Source organism: Euprymna scolopes, chromosome 6, assembly GCF_053919585.1.
Source record: "Euprymna scolopes isolate OS-2025 chromosome 6, ASM5391958v1, whole genome shotgun sequence".
In the NCBI taxonomy this organism is placed as follows: Eukaryota; Metazoa; Mollusca; class Cephalopoda; order Sepiida; family Sepiolidae; genus Euprymna; species Euprymna scolopes.
In genome coordinates this window covers 80896262-80915934 of record NC_136487.1, presented here as the reverse complement: position 1 = coordinate 80915934, position 19673 = coordinate 80896262, and positions in this window count along the sequence as shown.

The following is a 19673-nucleotide window of genomic DNA, read 5'->3' as shown; positions in this document are numbered from 1 at the left end:
ACAAGTCAGGTGGGGGAACCAGTTTAGTCGCCGGTGACCCGACCATGAGGCAGGTAGTACTGGGTTACATGGTACCAGTAGCATATGACATGACCTGACACATATATACATACATACATACATGAGATGAGAATAACAATTCGCAATAAATAAATAAAATATAAATTTGTTTAGGAGAATTTAATGGGCTTAGCTTCGCATATAAATTAAATGTAAACTGATCACCCACTTCAGAACATTTGTATAACATAAGAACGCTTTCACAACATATAAAACACTTTTTTGGAAAGATTTACGAGATTAATTGTTTGTTGGAAGGAGTTAAAAAAAGGCAAAACGTCGTTTAGGATTAGCTATCATGATTATTAATAACATTAAATCTGAGTGGAATCAGCCCTCATACACTTTCTGGTAATACTATCACTAACCCTAAGATCGGGCTGTAAGCGACCCCCACCGCCAAAAAGAACGCTTCCCTAACTGTATCACAACAAAAAATGACTGGGGATACAGTTACAAAACTCAGCATTCCTATCCCGTCGCGGTTAACCACCCTAAGAAGGCCAGAGGACTAGTTGGCCGACACGTGGTGAAACAGCAATTATAAAGATAATAAGCACAACCAAAACGGAAGGAGGGAGTATGTACTTCTTGACAAAGTCTCTTTTTAAAAATCTACCAAAAATCAAGTAATTATCCAATCAATACGAAATTTTACCCGATTATGAAGTGAAGAATTAACTTTATAATGGTGTACTTTTTTCATAGTCCATATATATATATATATATATATATATATATATATATATATATATATATATATATATTGCCTACAACACCCCCTCTTTATTTATGGTTACAAATATGCTTAAAATAATCAGTCTAAACTAAACAAAATATATTGTGGGGAGGTGAGCATTGTAGAGAAAACAAACAAAAAACAAACAACTGTGCACGTATAAGATTTTAAGATTGAAAATCCAAATTTTGTAATGTGTTTAAGTTTTCATCTTTGGTATTTTGAAGTGTGAAATTCGTTCAATAGGTTAATCATGGTCATTCTTTCAGATTAGCAGAAATATATATACATATATCTATATGCATATATATATATATATATATATATATATATATATATATATATATATACATGTTCATTATTTTTACAAAAAACAGTACCTTTAAATCTTTCAAAGATAAATCAATAATTTTCTTTCAGTGAACCTAAAATTGCTAATACACCATTAAATAAAAACTGCTTTGAAAAATCGATACAAAAAACAATCGATAAATAATTGCGCATTTTGCTTAATATATGTTTCTTTCGGCAATTTGTCGTTACGTGATATTACCTCACCTATGGAAGACCATAAGGCCTACAAACAGTTGTTATCTCGTCCTATTCCAAAATTACGTCCAAGTCTGCCGCTACGCGATGCACAATTTTGGTTGCCCAAACTGTGCTGGATCCTTTTTCCTTGCAGTGCTGTTATAAGCTACTTTACTCGCTAAGATCATTGCAAAGAATTCTTAAATATCCGAATCCAAAAGCATTGCTAATTACTGGGAAATTGATAATATGGTGAAATACAGTAAATCCTTATTCCAAATAAGTTATATTTTGTCATAAATCAGCTGGATACGATGTTGATAATGAAGAAGTAGTACCTATGGTTAAACTAGCATTAGATTTCCTCTGTAGAAATATGGATTTCCGTTGATGATGGTTGATTGACATTCCAAAAAGTTGCATCTCCTCAGAAGGTTAGCAAAAACGGCCATTTTAAGGGCCATCAAATTGTAATAAAAGACTTGTTCAAAACTTATGCGATAAAAAAATTGTGAAAAACAAAACAATTTTATATGGTTTATGGAAAACAGTTTTACATGGTTTATAGAACAAGTATAGTGTTCACATGTTACAGAAGAGAAAAAGGACTGTAATCATGAAATGTAGAATGCATTCAATTGATGAAAATTCAAAGAATATATGGTTGATGTAAAGCAACAAATATCAGAAAATAAAGTAGTTTTAGTTTGTTTTTATTTATTAAGATAAATTTACAGCTTGATAGAAATTAGTGCGAAGGAAAAATATAAAGCGAAAATAACATAATATAAAAGGTGTATCATGAATGGCGTCTGGAATCCTAATTTAATTCAATTATTAAAAAAAGAATATTTTCCTGTTTAGTTACATTACAAAATATATTAGGGTTAGTGATAGTATTAGGGGGGGGTTATGAGGACTGCTTCCACTCAGATTTAGTGTTATTGATAATCGTGAAGTTAGGGTTATATCATTCATCGTTGTCGATGAGGACCACAAACATCACTGGTTTAAGGGCTAAGATCAGAGTGTACTATATGTTCTGATGCTACAGTTAACCTATCCGTTCCTCGTTCAATAAAGGAGAAATATTTCTAGACTGGATCAATTTTTATTTTTGTTCTTATCCAGAGTGCACTATTTTAGGGAGCCTGATTTTCCCCACATTAAAAACCGATCTCGTGTCTAAATCTGCGTACATGTGAAGGCAAGTAAATAGAAACATCACTGGTTTGTCAACTATCCGATGCTGTGACTTGCGCCTGACTTAGTTTAAAGTGTGGGGGACATGCATCTACCAAACTCTATCGTCCAGAGACAATTTGTCCTGATAACAAGACTGGGTCAAGACGACAAAACGTGGTACTAAATGCAGAACTTGTCTCCAAAACATACAGCGCCTAACATTTCCAAAATGGTCACCCGTTTGGTACTGGCCATCCTCATCGTTGCTAATATTCGGGGGTTATTTAGGCAACAAATAACTCTCTCTTTCTCTCTCTCCTATATATATATATATATATGTACACCCCCCCACACACATATTATATATATATATATATATATATATATATATATATATATATATATATATATATATATCGCTTATGAAAAAAATATTAAAGTTGATTCTTCACTTAATCGTCAAAACGAGCGTTAAAAATACATGGACATTAATAGATAAATGAACTTCATTTAGTCCTCTAAAGGCTACTGTAGTTTCTTCCAAACTATCATTAACTTTCGGATTATTTTAATTTCGCTACACGAAATCTATAGAGTGAGATAAAGGGTGGAATTATTTGAACTTCATGTACTTGTGTTGTAATATTTTTGCATATTCTTATAACAAATCATTCTAAATCTTATTTAGACAAAAAAATAATTGATTAAAAACTTTTTATAAATTATTTAAACAGACAAAATTGTGTTTTTTTTGTGGAAAATTAAGAATTAAACATTCTACTTAATTTAGTAGAAACAGTAGTATATTATTTCGTTTTTCATATGATAAAAGTCACGCTTTTCTTTTTCTGGAACAAAATTGCTAAAAAATAACGGACGTTAATTGATTTTAATTCGTTTTAAAAGAAAACCAACTAATTTTCTTTTCCAGTTTTGGCAGTGCCTAGAAGATAAAGATAACAATACGCAAACAATTTCAATACAATACATTCTTTTTATATTAGAATTTAATTAAATTTTACTTGCAGTTTTACTAGCATCCAGTAGATCTGTAAAATTTTGTTTATATTGTTTTTATAAAAAATCGATGTTTTATAATATCCTTGCGATAACTAAAGTTATAATTATGTTGAAAATACATACGTTGGCATATGTTGCAACATCTAAGCTACTACATCATACACTAGCCTCTTTCGCTTGAACCAAGTATAAAACGATACGTCTAATCTCATAGGACCGATACTCTTCAACAAGCTCTAACCTTTGTTCCACCGACGCAATGTTTACGTCCTGTAGATGTTTTAACTTTAATGCAATGCGCTCTGACAAACTTTCTGCACTTGTGCATCCTCGACAAATAAAAATACATATCGTTTCATGATTCCGAAAGCAAAACATAATATAATGTAAAACAAATGAAGCATGCATGGTCCCCCGTGAGTGCACAGTGAAAGAGGTATAAAAATGACTAAGTTCAGCATTTGCCCGTCCCCATTTTGTCCCAAAAGTCCCAAGGGGAGTCAAATCCTAGTGAACATGAACAAACGGTGCAGTTTTAGGCCATAAAATATGTACATCTGAGTTCTGCACTAGGCAAAACTGATAAATAAACATACACAGAAAAATTTTGAACAAATATGGAAAAATAGTCCCCCAAAAATGGAGTGTTTTTATTAGCCTTAAAGAACCCCTGAGGCACGATCAAAAGTTATTGCGAAGTATAGACAAACAAAATTATATAGAAATCAGTTAGTTACAAATTTTTAGAATGTTTTATAAAAATCTAAGGCATCAATTTTTTATATAAGAACAAAAGTGTCAATTTGAATCATTTTAACCTGAAAGGCAGCTCTAGTTCCTAGCCGTAGTTATTGAAAGAGATGCTGACAAACAAACTGACGAACGGACAAGAGTGAATTTACAGGTACATCCTCCTATCGTCAGAGGACCCTCCCCCCAAAAAAACTATCGTTAACCCTTGTCAGGCATGTTTTAAATAGGAGTCACTAGACCATCAGAAGGAAATATATACACCGTTGTATTTCAATATTTATTTTTCATTTTTTCTATGTAGGTAATTAAAACTAGTGGTGTTTTTTTAAATAATGTAAAAATAATTAAAAATCAACAAGCAAGTATATCAAGATATATGGAATCTAGTGAATAATCTTGAATCTAAAAGTCCTGTCTTACGGGTATTAAGGGATGTTAAATATGCCTCTTTTCTTTTTTCCAAGCAATTATATCATTGAGTTTTATTTGGAAAAGCAAATATAAATCTCAAGTGTAAAAAATAGATCCATAATAATTGTGTTGGATGATAAAATAAAAATTTAAACATCGAAAACACTATTAAAAAAACAGTCCAAGAGTGGCTATCTAGTGTATCAATTCAAAATATATGAAATTATTTGATGTACATTAAATTGCAATATCATTTAATCATAAGCTTACTTATGTTGTATCCTAGAATTTTTATTACCTTAAAATTGAAAAATATCAATTATCCATATATCAGCGACAATTTTTTAAAAAATTATCCATATTTTCAACAGTCTTAAAATCATGAAAACACAATAATTAAACACAAAACAAAAAATAAAAAACCTTTCTAAAACTCCTACGTTACTCATCTCCCATCCGAAAATTGCAAACAAATTAAAGATTAAAGTAAATAAATATTTTTTTTTAAATATCACATTGTAGAACTTTTGCCCGATGTTCATGTGACCATAATTTTAAATATGGCTGACGAAGGCTAACGTTATATTATGTTTTGTTTCCTAACGCTTTCTATTTCATCCATGTATGTTTTTTCTTTAGCAACTTTGAAAACTGCGTTTTTTTTAAAGATGCATAATATCGATGTTTCGTTGAACTTCTATTTGTGATGTTATGGAATCGATGCTGAAGAAAAGACATATTGGTGTGGCACTATTTCGTAGTGCCACGGTTTCTAACACACTCTACAGCATGGCCGAATGGTGATTTGGCCATGAGCGTAGAGATACAAAGAAATGCATTCCCATAATTCCCTTTCTAGATCTCTCTCTTTTCTGTTCTGACTGTCATGAGGTGAGCACGCATATTTCTGCCTCTCTGTAAATGGAGGGGGGGAGCACCCCTCCCTCAATACTAGTTAGGGTTGGTTAGTTAGTCCTGAAAAGCCTATTGCCTATGTTTAATTGTAAAAAAATTAATTATGATTTGTATATTGTATTGTAATATATTTTTTGAAAAATAAATAGTTAAAATTATACAATATATATTACATTTGTATCGCGTGTCGCTTTTTTTTTGTGCCTGCCATAAATGCTTTCATTGAAGAATGAGTCGGCCCTGAGAAGAAAGAAGATTCCAACCCGAATGCCACTAGAGGTCGAGACGTTTCCTGGGAGAAGAAGGAGGCACACTCACATCAAACATCTCACGTATGCTTTTCTTCTTACATACCCTAATGACGGCCATCTTTTTATCTTCATGAGACGACTCTTAAGAGATTTAGTATAAAATGTGAAGCCAGTCACACCTCAGTGACCGGCTGATCGTGTTATATTAGTACCAATAAACACAACATTTTTTCGTCTTAAAAACGATCATCAGACAGAAGATTTTGTTGATGTTAAATTCATGGAACTGATATAATAATAATGGATTTATTTCAATTTACTTCATAATAGTTTTGTTTGACCTGAAAGTTCTTACATTTAGCTTATTTAGTAACTACAATATGTTGGATATACACTAGTGAGCAAAAATGGGCCAAACAAATTTTACACATTTTATTGCACTAAAAGTTATATTGAACAAAGAACAATTGAACAAGGAAAATTAAACGAGACTAATAACACAGAATAAGACATTTACTTTAATAACTGTTTAGGATGGAATCGCATTCCCTTTTGATTTCTTTAAAAGATCAATCCTTTTAGACATGCTCTTAACCAAAGTGGAACACTGTGAAGAGGAGATGCTATTATATTCGCTTTGCACAGCTTCTCACAGTTTGTCATTGTTAGAAAAAGTTCTTCCAGCCAATGCACAAGATATTATGGGCCAAATATTCTTGATTAGGTTTAAATCGGGGCTTTGACCTGGCCAAAATATCACATTAATTGAATTATCAGAAAGAAACGTTTTTTGTGACTTAAGCAGTGTGTGCAGAGGCATTATCATGTTAAAAAATAATGTTCTGGCATATTCCCAGCTTCTAGATACTTAGTAACAGCCCCGTTTCTAATATTCGACTGTATTCCTTTGCGTTGGTTGACTTCTCACATCTAATAAGTTCCCCAACTCCTACTGCAGTAAAAGTTCCCCATATCATTATCCCTCCATTCCCGTGTTTAAGTGTCGATTTTATGCAACTTGGCGAAAATGTTTCTCCAGTTTTTCGATTGCACCATTCGGGAGCATCGGGGGCATCACTAATAAGACAACATCTAACCAGAAAACATTCATGAAACAGTCTGTATCTTTTTTGCCATAATCTGAGAAAAATATCTTTCTATCATTGATGTTCTTCTTAGATAAAAGTGGCTTCTTTGCATACCTTTTAGAGGAAAATCCCATTTCTTTCATTCGTCTAGATATTGTATATCTAGAAAGAGAATTTCCAGCCCCTGTTTTCAAATCTTTGCTATGTTCAACATAATTTTTCTTTCAAACCTTCAAAACAGTTAATTTAAGCCGGTGATTGTCCTTCTAAGTGAATGCTCTAGGGCGACCAGATTCAGATTTCACTTTTACCATGCGTTCAACTTCGAACCTTTGACGAATTCGCTTCACTGCAGAAAGATATGTTTTCACATTTTCTTTTCTTAAAATACCAAAAATCTGCTTGTAAATAATTTTGGATTGCCTAAGTCCTGCAATTCGGTTTTTTATATCCTCGCCAAGATGCGGTTTTACCATTTTGAAGATGAATTTTTCCACTTATTATTACGTGATATAAAAATATTGACCTACAAAATAGAAATTTTCAGTTAAAATTAACGAGAATTCATGGAAAAATATTGAAAAATCGATTTCTTCCTTCTTTCACGCTTGGCCTATTTTTTTTTTTTTTGCTCATTAGTGTATAATCTTGTAGTTTGGTATAACCGCTCTTCAAGGTTGTATTAATACTTGTCCATTTGTGATCTACCTCTTTTTCTAACTTTCTTACTAATGAATATATATAGATATGTATATATATATATATATATACATATATATATATGTGTGTGTGTGTGTGTGTGTGTGTGTGTACGAGATCCCTTAAATAATTTTCCAGACTTTTTTCGTACGGCCCATTTTTATTGATAATACCCACATGAAACTCTAGTCCCCTTCGAAGTAATCTTCTCCGGATGTAATGCACTTGTTGTGGCATCCCAACAACTTCTGTAAGGCCCCATGGAATTCTTTTTGTGTCAATGAGCTTCGTCACAGCCTCTTTCCTCTCCCCAATGTCCCTTTTTTTTACAAGGTGGTCACCACTTATCAAGGCCTGGAAGCCACTCATAGATAAGGGTTATTGTAAGTACAGTATGTTAGTGTGGATATTTTAGAGTGTCTACTAAAGGGGGCGGTTAATCAGGAATTTGTTTACGTTAAACTTGAAGACATCCAAGTTGTAGTCAGGAGGGAAGCAGGCAGACGGAACAAAGTTCCACAGGCGTGCTGTTCTTAGAAATAAGCTTTGTTCATGGAATCTACGTTTTGATTTAGGCATAGAATAAGAGCGGGGAAAGTTTTTGGCAGTGGATTCAGCTAGACGGGTGTTTTTTGTAAAAGATTGGCGAGGGGGGGACCAGAGATTGGAGTTCAGACGAGCACCTGCCATGGAAATAACGATAAAACAAAGATAGGCTTGCAATGTCTCTTCTGTGGGAGAGAGGTTTCAGGGAATAGAAAAGAGCATCCCCCACTAAGTCACGAAGTCTATTTTGTACTCTGTCAAGGCAGGATAGACTGTTTTTAGCAGCTCCTGCCCAGATACGGAAGCAGTATTCCATCCTGGGAAGTACTTGGCTTTTATATAGATAGAGAATTGCATCAGTAGTGAGATATCTTCTGGAGCGGTAGAAGGATGCCACCATCTTTCCAGCGACCTTGGCAACAGACCTGATGTACGTGTTCCATTTCAGATCAGGAGTGAAGGTCAAGTCCAGAAGCTTGTCAAAACATGGGGCTTCTCCTAGACGAGAGCCATCCATTTCAATTGATGCCAGATGGGGATCAGTGCGTTGATGATGTAAAGATAGGAGTTTGGTTTTAGATGCATTAAAGGTAACAAGCCACGGATTCCCCCACTGAACAACTCGTTCGAGATCAGAGGAGACAGAAACAGAGAGAGCTTTGTCATTTACAGCCTTTGATGTGTTGCTGTAGATGGTCGTGTCATCAACAGAGATGTCAACGAATGATTTAAGTATGTGTTTAGGGAGATCATTGATGTAGATCAGGAAGAGAGTTGGGCCCAGGATGGACCCTTTAGGGACTCAAGCATTAATACTGCAGGCCTCTGATTTTTGTCCATCAACCACTACTCTTATGAGCCTATCAGAGAGAAATGATTTAATGATAGAGAGAATATTTTCAGTTATGCCGTAGCTGGAGATCTTGTGAAGTAGGCCTTTATGCCATACCTTGTCGAAGGCCTTAGATATGTCAAGAGCAATTGCCCTGGAAAGAAAGCCTTTGTCAAGAGATTCACTTATTCTATGAGAAATAACCGTTAGCACATCTGCTGTAGATCTTGCAGAACGGAAACCATATTGCATGCCACTAAGAAGGTTATTTCTGCTGAGGTGGTTGACTATTTTTAACGACAGCCTCTAAGATTTTCCTTGAGCTTTAGGGAAAGTAATACGGAGCAAGGTCTGGACTATAGGGCGAGGAACTGTCTTAATTGTCATGGTCGAAATGCTACTGGCCTGATTTGAAGAGTGATGGCCTCTTCCGACAAAATCTCTTTCTAAACGCCTTTAAAACCTCAACACAATATTCCTTATAAACTATCTGTCTATTGGGTTCCCAGTGCACGTACATCATGCTTTTGTTGTCAAAAAATCATTATAAGTTTCTGGGTAAATTTGCTCCATCTGACCTTCTTCGATTTGGGAGAGCCAGCATGCTTCAACTTGGAACTCTGTCTATTAGTCTCTGGGTTATGGTAGTTGATCCAGCTTTCTTCGCAGGTCACCAGACTATCAAAAACTTCGAGATTTGAATTGATCAGATCGACCATTTCACTGCTTTTATGAAAACGCCTTCCTTTCTGATCTTCTCTGAGCACACTTGGGGCAAACTTTACGAACATCTTCTGTTTCTCACGAATAAACTTATGTATAATTCTCACACTGGCATCAAACTGTGCGCGTATTGCCTCTATAGAAATATGACGATCCTTATTCATGAAATTCTATATTTGGTCAATTAACTCTGCTGTTTTGACTGTTTTACCCCTTCCACACCTCTCGTCATCCTTTACAGACTCTCTATCTTTTTGTATCTCTTATACCACTCAAAAACTGATGCTCGATTCATGTAGGATGGTACAAAAATAATCTAAAGCATTCCATACATTTCCTGTGGCATTTCTTATATGTTAAAAAGAGAATTTTATTGCATGTAGTTCTTCTGAAGTGTCCACACGTCCAAATTGCATTTTCGAAATTAACAATCTTTGACAATCAGGCCATAGGGTCATAATAGAATCTCGACCAGCGTTTTCTTCTATATCAGACATTTAAACCTCATGCTTGACCAAGATCTGAAGGAAAATGTGCCAAGCATTACCACCATCATGGTACGTAAAAAAAGAAAAGAATAAACATGTATTTGCTGACGAAGGTTCTGTTATGAATCGAAATATCGAATTTGATTTTAATAAATAAATACATTTATTTATTGAAAGAGATGTTACAGTAGTTTACTCTTTTAAACCGTTAAATATTTTATTAGTTTATTTTTATTTTTTTTAGATATTTTTTAAAGTGCATCTTTAGTCTTATTTTTGCCTTCTTTCATTTCAAATACACCTTTTATATCTTTATTCTCCCGTAACCCTAACATCTCGTACCACCCCGTCACAAATAACCTACCGCCTATATTATTCTCATTTTGCTTTTGGCATGGAAAAAAACTTCGCGTGAAACCATACTCCTCGCGATACAAACGTCAAACAAAACTTTTCACTTCTAAACTTAAAAACAAATCTACTTAAGCCTTTTAAAAACAACATATCTTCTACACACTAAAATATCCGCACCTCAAAGTTTTATCTAGAAGACATTTTAACCTAATCCTCCAAAGAACTATGGATATATACGATTTGAACATTCTTGTCTCAAGTCTATATGTTAGATGTAAAAAATTAATTTACGGATTTTACACAGTTTAAACCAACTTCACTGATTAGACCTTGTTAGTGTTTAAATACATTTTCATACTTGGTCATCAATTTGAATATCTTTATTGGAATATATGTTTGCATATAATTTTTTGTACCTTACTTTCTTTCAAATTTTGAAGCTTTCAATTTTTGTGCTAATCGGCAAAATTATAGCTAGTCTATATAAAATTTCATTTGCTAACGTTTTTCCCAAAAGAAAAATAATTTAAACTATATAGAATAAAGAAATAATTATCTTCATTTTTGTATACTTTCTGGCCGAAAACTAAATAGGGTAAATCATAATTTGCACAATTTTAACTTTATCCATCTCTCCCCCCTCTCTCTCTCTCTCTCTCTCTCTCATATATATATATATATATATATATATATATATATATATATATATATATATATATATATATATATACGTATATATCGACGCATATATGTATATACAGGGTGGCTCACCTAAAAGTACCTCGATCTATCTGAACGTTCTCTAATCCATTTTTAGATTAAGCAGACCATTTAAAAGTAGCCCGATCTCTCTAATCTTTCTCTTATCGACCAACTGATACGACGAGACAAGCAACAAGATGGCGCTACAGGCCAAACATCTCACAGATCACTAACATGAGTTCATGACATGTTTACAGAAGAGAGAACAATAAGCAAAGGGTTATGACCACCACGCTCCCCGGGCTTGTCATCATGTGAATTTTATCTTTGCGAGACTTTAAAGCAAAATGTTTAAGCAAATAGTCATCACAGTCAAGACCAACTAAAGAACATTACCAACGCTATTAGAAGAATCGCCGGAGTAGATCTACAGGCAGTATCTGCAAACGTTGGTAAACGTGACCAGAAAGGCATAGATGTCAACAAGGAACACTTTCATAATCTTTTATAACACTACAGGCAATTTAAACAATAAAAGAATGTTCCTCCTCTCTACTACATTTTATGAGCTACTTTTAAGTGGGCTACCTTGTATATATATATATATATATATATATATATATATATATATATATATATGTGTGTGTGTGTGTGTGTGTGTATGTGTATATATATATTATTTATAATTATCCAGCGTTGTATGGGCTGCTATGGTACGATTACATGCAACAACATTGTATAGACCAAGGTGTCATTTTTTTATACAGAAAAGGGCATTTTGTCAGATCTTGATGGTAAACCTTAGTATCCTCTCGTAACAATCTATCTCGAATTGACTATAATATATCTTACATAGATGCAACTGGAACTACCGTTATCTGGAAGAAATCCGGGATTTATGGCCAACATATACTCCTCTACATATGCGTCTTGTGTCCAGGCTCATGACTTTAAAAAAAGTAATCAGGGAAAAATGCGGCCTCTCACGGCACACGGACAACCATTCACTATGAAGTGGCTGTATTCTGCGCTTCACATAGCGCTGAGTGCGTGGAGACCCATGCAGTATAGCTCGTAAAGATACTCATTCTCTTCAAACTCTTTATCTAAAACACTTTAGATCATTTAATAGCGAAACAGAATAGCCATTCGAAACTATCTATTACGTACGATTAAATGAACAAGACTAGTTAGTATGTCCATAGTGTGGAATAAATTACTGTTTCTACTTTTTTCTATTGGCGACAAATATTCAATAGAATTTGATCTAGACATCGCCGATCCCATAGTCTGCAACGGTGTCCCTAAAACAAATTATGCGCCTTAAATATAGTCAATAGAAATGTGCGTAGTTTTAATTACTAGCCAGGATAAAGAATTTAAACTAGTGGGACGTGAAGTAAGTAGTGCTAATACTATTTTGTTTGCGAAAAGGACTATGGGATCGGTGATGTCTAGATCAAATTCTATTGAATATTTGCCGCCAATAGAAAAAGGTAGATACAGTAATTTCTTCTACACTATGGACATACTAATCAGTCTTGTTCATTTAATCCTACGTAATAGTTACGTAAATGTTTCGTTATTAAATGATCTAAAATATTTTAGATAAAGGCTTTCGTTTTGAGAATTTTGTGAAGAATGTGTTTATTGAATGCGAACATAATATTGTGAAATTTTGAAAAAAAAAAAAAGTAATTTCGAGGTAAGTTTAGATACAGAGAAAAACAAACAATTAAATCGATGCAAAAAAAAAAAAAAAATAACAAACCAGAAAAAATTGGAAAATATGAAAATTAATTTTGTGACACAATATCGAAGACGTGTCTTCGGCGTTGTTTCCCTCTAATGGACGCGGATTCGAAACCCTCATCAGTGCATGAAAGAGACGGTGAAAATATTGTTACCTGAAATAAAGTTAGCGTATTGGATACATTTCTTTTTCATTTTACATCTTGGTCAACACTTATCAAATCCCAAAGGCCACTCGAGGATAACATTTAATGCGTGTAATGTGATAACCGAGACATTAATGTAGTGATCGTTAAGGATGAAAATTAGGTAAATCTTAATTATTACAGGCAGCAGAATACTAATAAGTTGTTTATATTTGACTTGGAATCGACCATCTTGCAGTCAGCTAGGAAACAGACCAGCGGAACAGAATTCTACAGGTCGGCAGTTCTAGAAAAGAGGATTTGTTAATGGAATTTGTGTTTAGATTTAGGAGCAAATAGAGAGTGAGGAAAGGTTTGGTAGTGGTTATAGCTAAATTAGTGCTTTCAGTAAATGTTTGTCAGGGCGGAATCATACACTGAAGTTCAAACGAGCACTTGCCATGAAAATAACGATAAAGTAGAGAGAAGGGCGCAACGTATTTTCTGAGGGAAAGAGATTGGGAGTAGGAGAAATAAAGCACCATCTACTAGATTTTAAAGCTGGTTTTAAACTCTGCCAAGTCAGGATAGAGTGCTCTAAACATTTCCTCCACAGATGTGACAACAGTATTCTATTATAGGGAGTATTTAGTTACTATACAGGTAGAGAACTGCACCGAGAGTGAGATACTATGTAAAATTCAGTTGTAAGAGATACTTTTCTGGAGGTCGTAGGTTCAATTCTCAGTGCGGGCGAAACCATATATACAATTGCAAATTATTTAATACTTCTACCAGGTCATTGCCGTCGGAACGAGTACATTCTAACCCAGTGGATTAAATAAAGGGTTTCATTCGACATTCCGTGCTAATTTCCTGAGTTAGACAGAAACGTTTCCAAGTTCGACAAGATACAAGTGAAAAAGGTCGGGGGTTACATCAGTCGAAACGTAGTGAAAATAACACTCAAGACGAGAACAGTAGTCGGAATAAGCCAGATAATATCAACATTAATTTTATGTTTTTCGGGTTTATTAATTATAAAGCAGCTTGCAAGGGAAAGATGTTTCTAGATACTAGATGAATTCTCCAAAAGAAAAACAACCAAGTATTAAAAAAAAATTCGTCCTATGTCCTCTCAGGAAATAAATACAGGGTGCGGCAGAAATATTTCCCACCTTTTGACATACGATCTTCTCAATAGCCTTTGAGCAGTTTTTGAGTAATCGTAAATTCGTTTGAGTGGAACTGCACATCAGTGCGTAGAATTCTTCTGACTCTTCAGACAATCTCAAGGCAAAAACATGACAGTATCATAGTTCGAATATTGTCTGGCGTTCGAACGGTTCAGGGTCTTTCAGGTAGCTGTCTTTTAAGTAAAATTTGCGACACATAGTTGTATTGATTTTCTATCTGGAACAAACTCATGCCGTCATTGTAATGGACTGGGAAAGCTCTATGTGTTGCAGTTACAGATTCACCATTTTTCAAAAACATTTCTACAGTAAAAGCACGTTGTGCACCAGTCTAAATCATATTGTTTGATGAGGGTACCTGGAATAAAGGCAAGTTATTAACCAAATGAACACATCATTGGCACATGCATAAGTTCATTAGCAGCATATAGTTAAAAATTTGAAATGTGGAAAGTTTTTCTGCCGCACCTTGTAGAACAGGGTATGTTTCACCGACAACAAATCGGCAATGTAATTAAATAAAAATGCAATGTACCCTACGGCGATAGGTACTTCAGCTAGTAATTATATATATTAAAAGACTCGCTTGTACAATCGTACGCCTCTTTATTGCTCATTTGTGTGTTAATGTGATTTCTATCTGCTACCGTGTTTATTAAAATGAGCAGACGGTTATTGAAATCCGCGAACAATATTTCTTTTATCCGTGTAATTATTTCGACATTTATTCTCAGTGGCAAACGTTTTGTGTCCCTATTTGTAATGAAAGCGCCGACTTTGTGAAGTGATATCTCACGCGATCAGTTCATTAGTCGTGTATAGACAGAAGCCTGTAATCTTCGATTTCACAAAGTTGGAAGTGTGAGCCGAATTATCTCCCTTTGCTAGTCCGGTTTTCAACTTCATATAGACTTACAGTGTCTATCTTCTATCTGCTTGTCACAATGAAAACGCAGTAAGGAATAACATTATTAAGTGCTAACTTCGTTTCCTATCAAGATGAAGCGCGGATACATAGGCAATTGAGACAATCAGGAAAATGTATTTTGTTTACTGCTGCTGTCACCGGTTGTTGTTGTTGTTTCGATTTCTGTTAAGCATCATTCATTCATTTTGTATGAATCAGATAATTACCATTGGTATTAATTCCTTCCGTTAGATTTCTGTCAGATTGACAAGAAAGTTCTAGCGGTTTTACACTCAAATGAACATGTCTCCGTTTAAATACAAATTAATTTATCAATATTAGCCCCACCAGAATCAACACACTTTTGCCAATGCAAAACAAGTGTATTCATGCCAGTACGTAAAAAGCTTGTGTTCTGGTGGCGATGAAGTCGCTGATTGCGTTTTTGATATCGCTTAGGTTTTTGAAGCATTAATCACGTATAAATTTTCGAGATGCTTGAAAAGGTAGTAATCGAGAGGTGAGAGATCTACGGAGTATGGCTGATAGTGCAATATTTATAAGCCCATGAAGTCGGACATTCTCTTGAAGGAGAATGGGGCTTTTTTATTTTGACCAATGCCGAGTGTTTTTGTCGAAGTTTTTGATGCATTTCATTCATTTGTTGACAGTATTTCTCCGCCGTAATGGTTTCGCCAGCATCCAAAAACTTGTAATAGATGAGACCACCACCAAAAAGTAAGCATGACCTTCTTCTGTTACAACTCTGGCTTCAGGAAGTATCGTGGAGTACTGTCGGCGTCGAACCACTCAGCTGAGCGTCGCCGGTTATCGTAAAGTCTTATCCCTGAGTGGCTTCGGTTATCGTAAACCCTTATCCCTGAGTGGCTTCCGGGCCTTGATAAGTGGTGATCACTGTGTAAAAAAAAAAAAAAAAAACTCACAACCGGTCGAAAACCGGTCGTTCTTGTTGCGTAAGAGAAGCGAAGATGACACTTCATAACGGCGTTTCTTTTGTTTGTCGTTCAATTCATGAGGCAACCATTCATCAAGTTTTGTTTATTCTTCCCAAATTTTCTCAATTGGTTGGAAATCGTCGTATACGTTACATCTAATTCAGAAGCAAGCTCCTGAATAGTTATGCGTTGATTGGCTTCGACTAAGGCTCTTAATTGGTCGTTGTAAACATCCGATTTCCAACCAATACGCTCATAATCTTCAAGACTCTCATTGCCGCTGCGAGATTTCTTAAATCCACATTGTGCGTTAAGTAGTGGTTCTTGGGCCAAATGCTTCGTTGATATCGCAAGCTGTTTCGGCAGCTTTTCAGCTTAGAAAATTGTGCGAATTTGATTTTTTCCATCTTGTATTCAATGTTCTGAAAGGAAGACATACTCGCATTTAAACGATTTATCTAAACAATTACATAGTGCGAAAAACGCTTTTAAAATTTATATATAAAGTAAAGGTATTACATCGAAAACGATTTTAAAAATACATCATTTGAAATTAAAATCAAAATTTTGCAAGAACTGTCTAGGCGACCTAAGAATTAGAATTCTTTCTAGAAAGACATCGAGAAGGTTGCTAACATCCTTCAGAGAAAGTGTTCTTATGGAACAAATTAAATTCGAACTTTGAAAAAAAAATCCAGGTTTTCAGTTTGTGTTGTTAACTACTATGCCAATGTCACCTCGTTGTGCTGTGTTAAGATAATTAAAAACTAAATAGAGCTAACAAAGACTGATCCTCCGGATTGCCATGTCCGCATGAAGTCCTCTCGTTTGTCACAGTGATTTATAAAGTTGCAGAATTGCAGGTGTTTACCCCCGATGCCGAGAAGAATTGGAAGTGTTTACCCCCGATGCCAAGGTTGCATATGAAGTCGGGAAAGGTTTCACTCTGAACACGCGTAACGGTTTAACCTTCATTACGTAGCTTGGCTTGCCACACGCAGAAGAAAACGAATTATAATGACTAACGTTCTATTTATAGCAGTCTTGAAAGCAAGGTCGCTCTGACGCAACCACAGTGAGGAAGAGTGAGAATTTTCTGTGTGTGTGTATGTGTGTGTGCGTGTGTGCGTGTGTGTATGTGTGTGTGCGTGCGTGTGTGTATGTGTGTGTGCGTATGTGTGTGCGTGTGTGTATGTGTGTGTGCGCGTGTGTGTGCGTGTGTGTGCGTGTGTGTATGTGTGTGTGTATGTGTGTGTGCGCACGCGCGTGTGTGTGTATGTGTGTGTGTGTGCGCGCGCGCGTGTGTGTATGTGCGTGTGCGTGTGTGTGTGTATGTGCGTGTGCGCGTGTGTGTGGGTGTGCGTGCGTGTGTGTGTGCTGTCGCTGGGGGTGAAAGAAAGATTCTGCGCATAATCTGGAAATGGTGCTGTCTTAATTTTTTTCCTTCGTTCCAAAGCTAGTTGGTTGAATAGTGAAATAACATATGCAACTCTGTATTCTACGTGAAAAGGACAAATTATGGACACGGTATTATGCTCCATTTATGATTTGAAAATCAAAATTAAAAAAAAAAAAAGAAAAAAAGCAATAATATTTCAGTTCCATTTTCATAACAAGTTTTCTCGAAATCAATTGTCGGAAATGAAGCTTGTCTGTATATACGCAAAACACACACACACACACACACACACGCACACACACATATATTTATACAATGTGATACTTTTTTATCAAGCGTATATATAAACATCTATTACATACATCTAGGCTGTCTGTCTGTATGTTTGTGTGTTTGTTCGCTAAAAACTTTTGATATTCCCATCGAAGCGGCACGATCGTGGTATTGTTAGAAAAAGCAATCTCTCGGACACACACACACACACACACACACACATATATATATATATCGAAGGAGATAGGCAGGAGAAGAGAGGAGGATAGATATTATGTATAGGATGTCGTAAATGTTGTTTCCTTGCTAAATGATTACAATTCATCTATGACTTCCTAATTTGTCTCTCGCTTCTCTCCCTTACACTGGCAGAATTATTCAGTATTAACATCACAGGCAGTAGTATACTTTAAGATGTAACATTTATGCCTACTGTTCTATGTTCCAAGTTTAATAAAAAAGCATTTAATATAGTGTTAATAAAAAATAGTACAAATGTTTTAATATGCTAATACCTTTTCTTTTTTCTTCTTAAAATTATATAAAACTATCAGTGTTGCCCTATCGTAAAAGACGCATAAATATATTTTAATCAATTCAAAAACTCAGACATGTGCATGCAAGTGTTTATGCCTTTTTCTAAACTTATTGCAAGTAAAAAAATTATTCCAGCTAAGATGAAAACAAGAAACCAAAGACAGTGAATCAAGTACGATAACTATTCGGCCAGCGTGACACACTCCTCCAAACATTTTTTTTAGCCAACTCATACTAAATATAATCTATAATATGAACCATTCAAGCATGCGCAATCGTGAAACAGTTAGCAAAGAGAAAAATCCGACGACTCCCACGCACCAATTTTTCAATGTTGACCTTTTAGATGTATGTTTTCCGGATGAAAACCTATTAAAAAGTTTTCCACATATCTGAATAACCTATATATCAAATTTCATGTCAAAACAAAATACACGCACACACATCATTTACATTCATATTGTAAATATGCCAGATATTTCTCTTGCAAGAAATAATTGTAATTATTTTTATATGCTGGTGTGTAAAAATAGCGTTGTATCTGAAGTTTTTTTGTTGTAGAAATCTAAAATTATATAAGAGAATAGAAAACCTAATTGACAGTAAACGTAGAACGAGAGACTCGTGTACAGGACATTTAATGGGCGGAAGTGCGAAATGACACATAGGCAGGGAAAAAATAAAATCTTTCTTTTTGTAAATTAGTTGTGTTTAGTCGCTTCTTTCCCCCCCCCCTCCACCGACTCTGCAGGAGACGGGATCTTCGAGTGCAGTGAGAAAATTAAGGAATTAACATTAAGCAATTGAGATTAAAAAATAGAAAAATCGGCTGCCACTTAACCGCTGTAGCTACTGAAAATTCGACCAGCTTATCTTAATTGGACAAAAATCAACCGAGGTTGAAGAACATCCGACCTATGCTACAAGCGGAAGTGATTGCAGAAAATTTTCCAGAAGAGTTCTGCCCCTTTAATTCAGGTTTTATTTGCATAAAATGTTAAAGTATACATATATACAGTATTTTGGGGGCCTATTTTCTTTTGTTTTTATTAGTCATTCAGCAGGTGATCGAACGAGTCGCGATCATTTCTTTTATTTAAGCGCTTTCATAAGAGTAAAGCTTGGCACGAGCCTCTTTCATCACGGTTATCGTGGTAGTATTGCGCATCAAATAGAAACAAAAACAAAATGCGTTCAAACTACAACGACGCTCTTTCATACGTTCTGACAC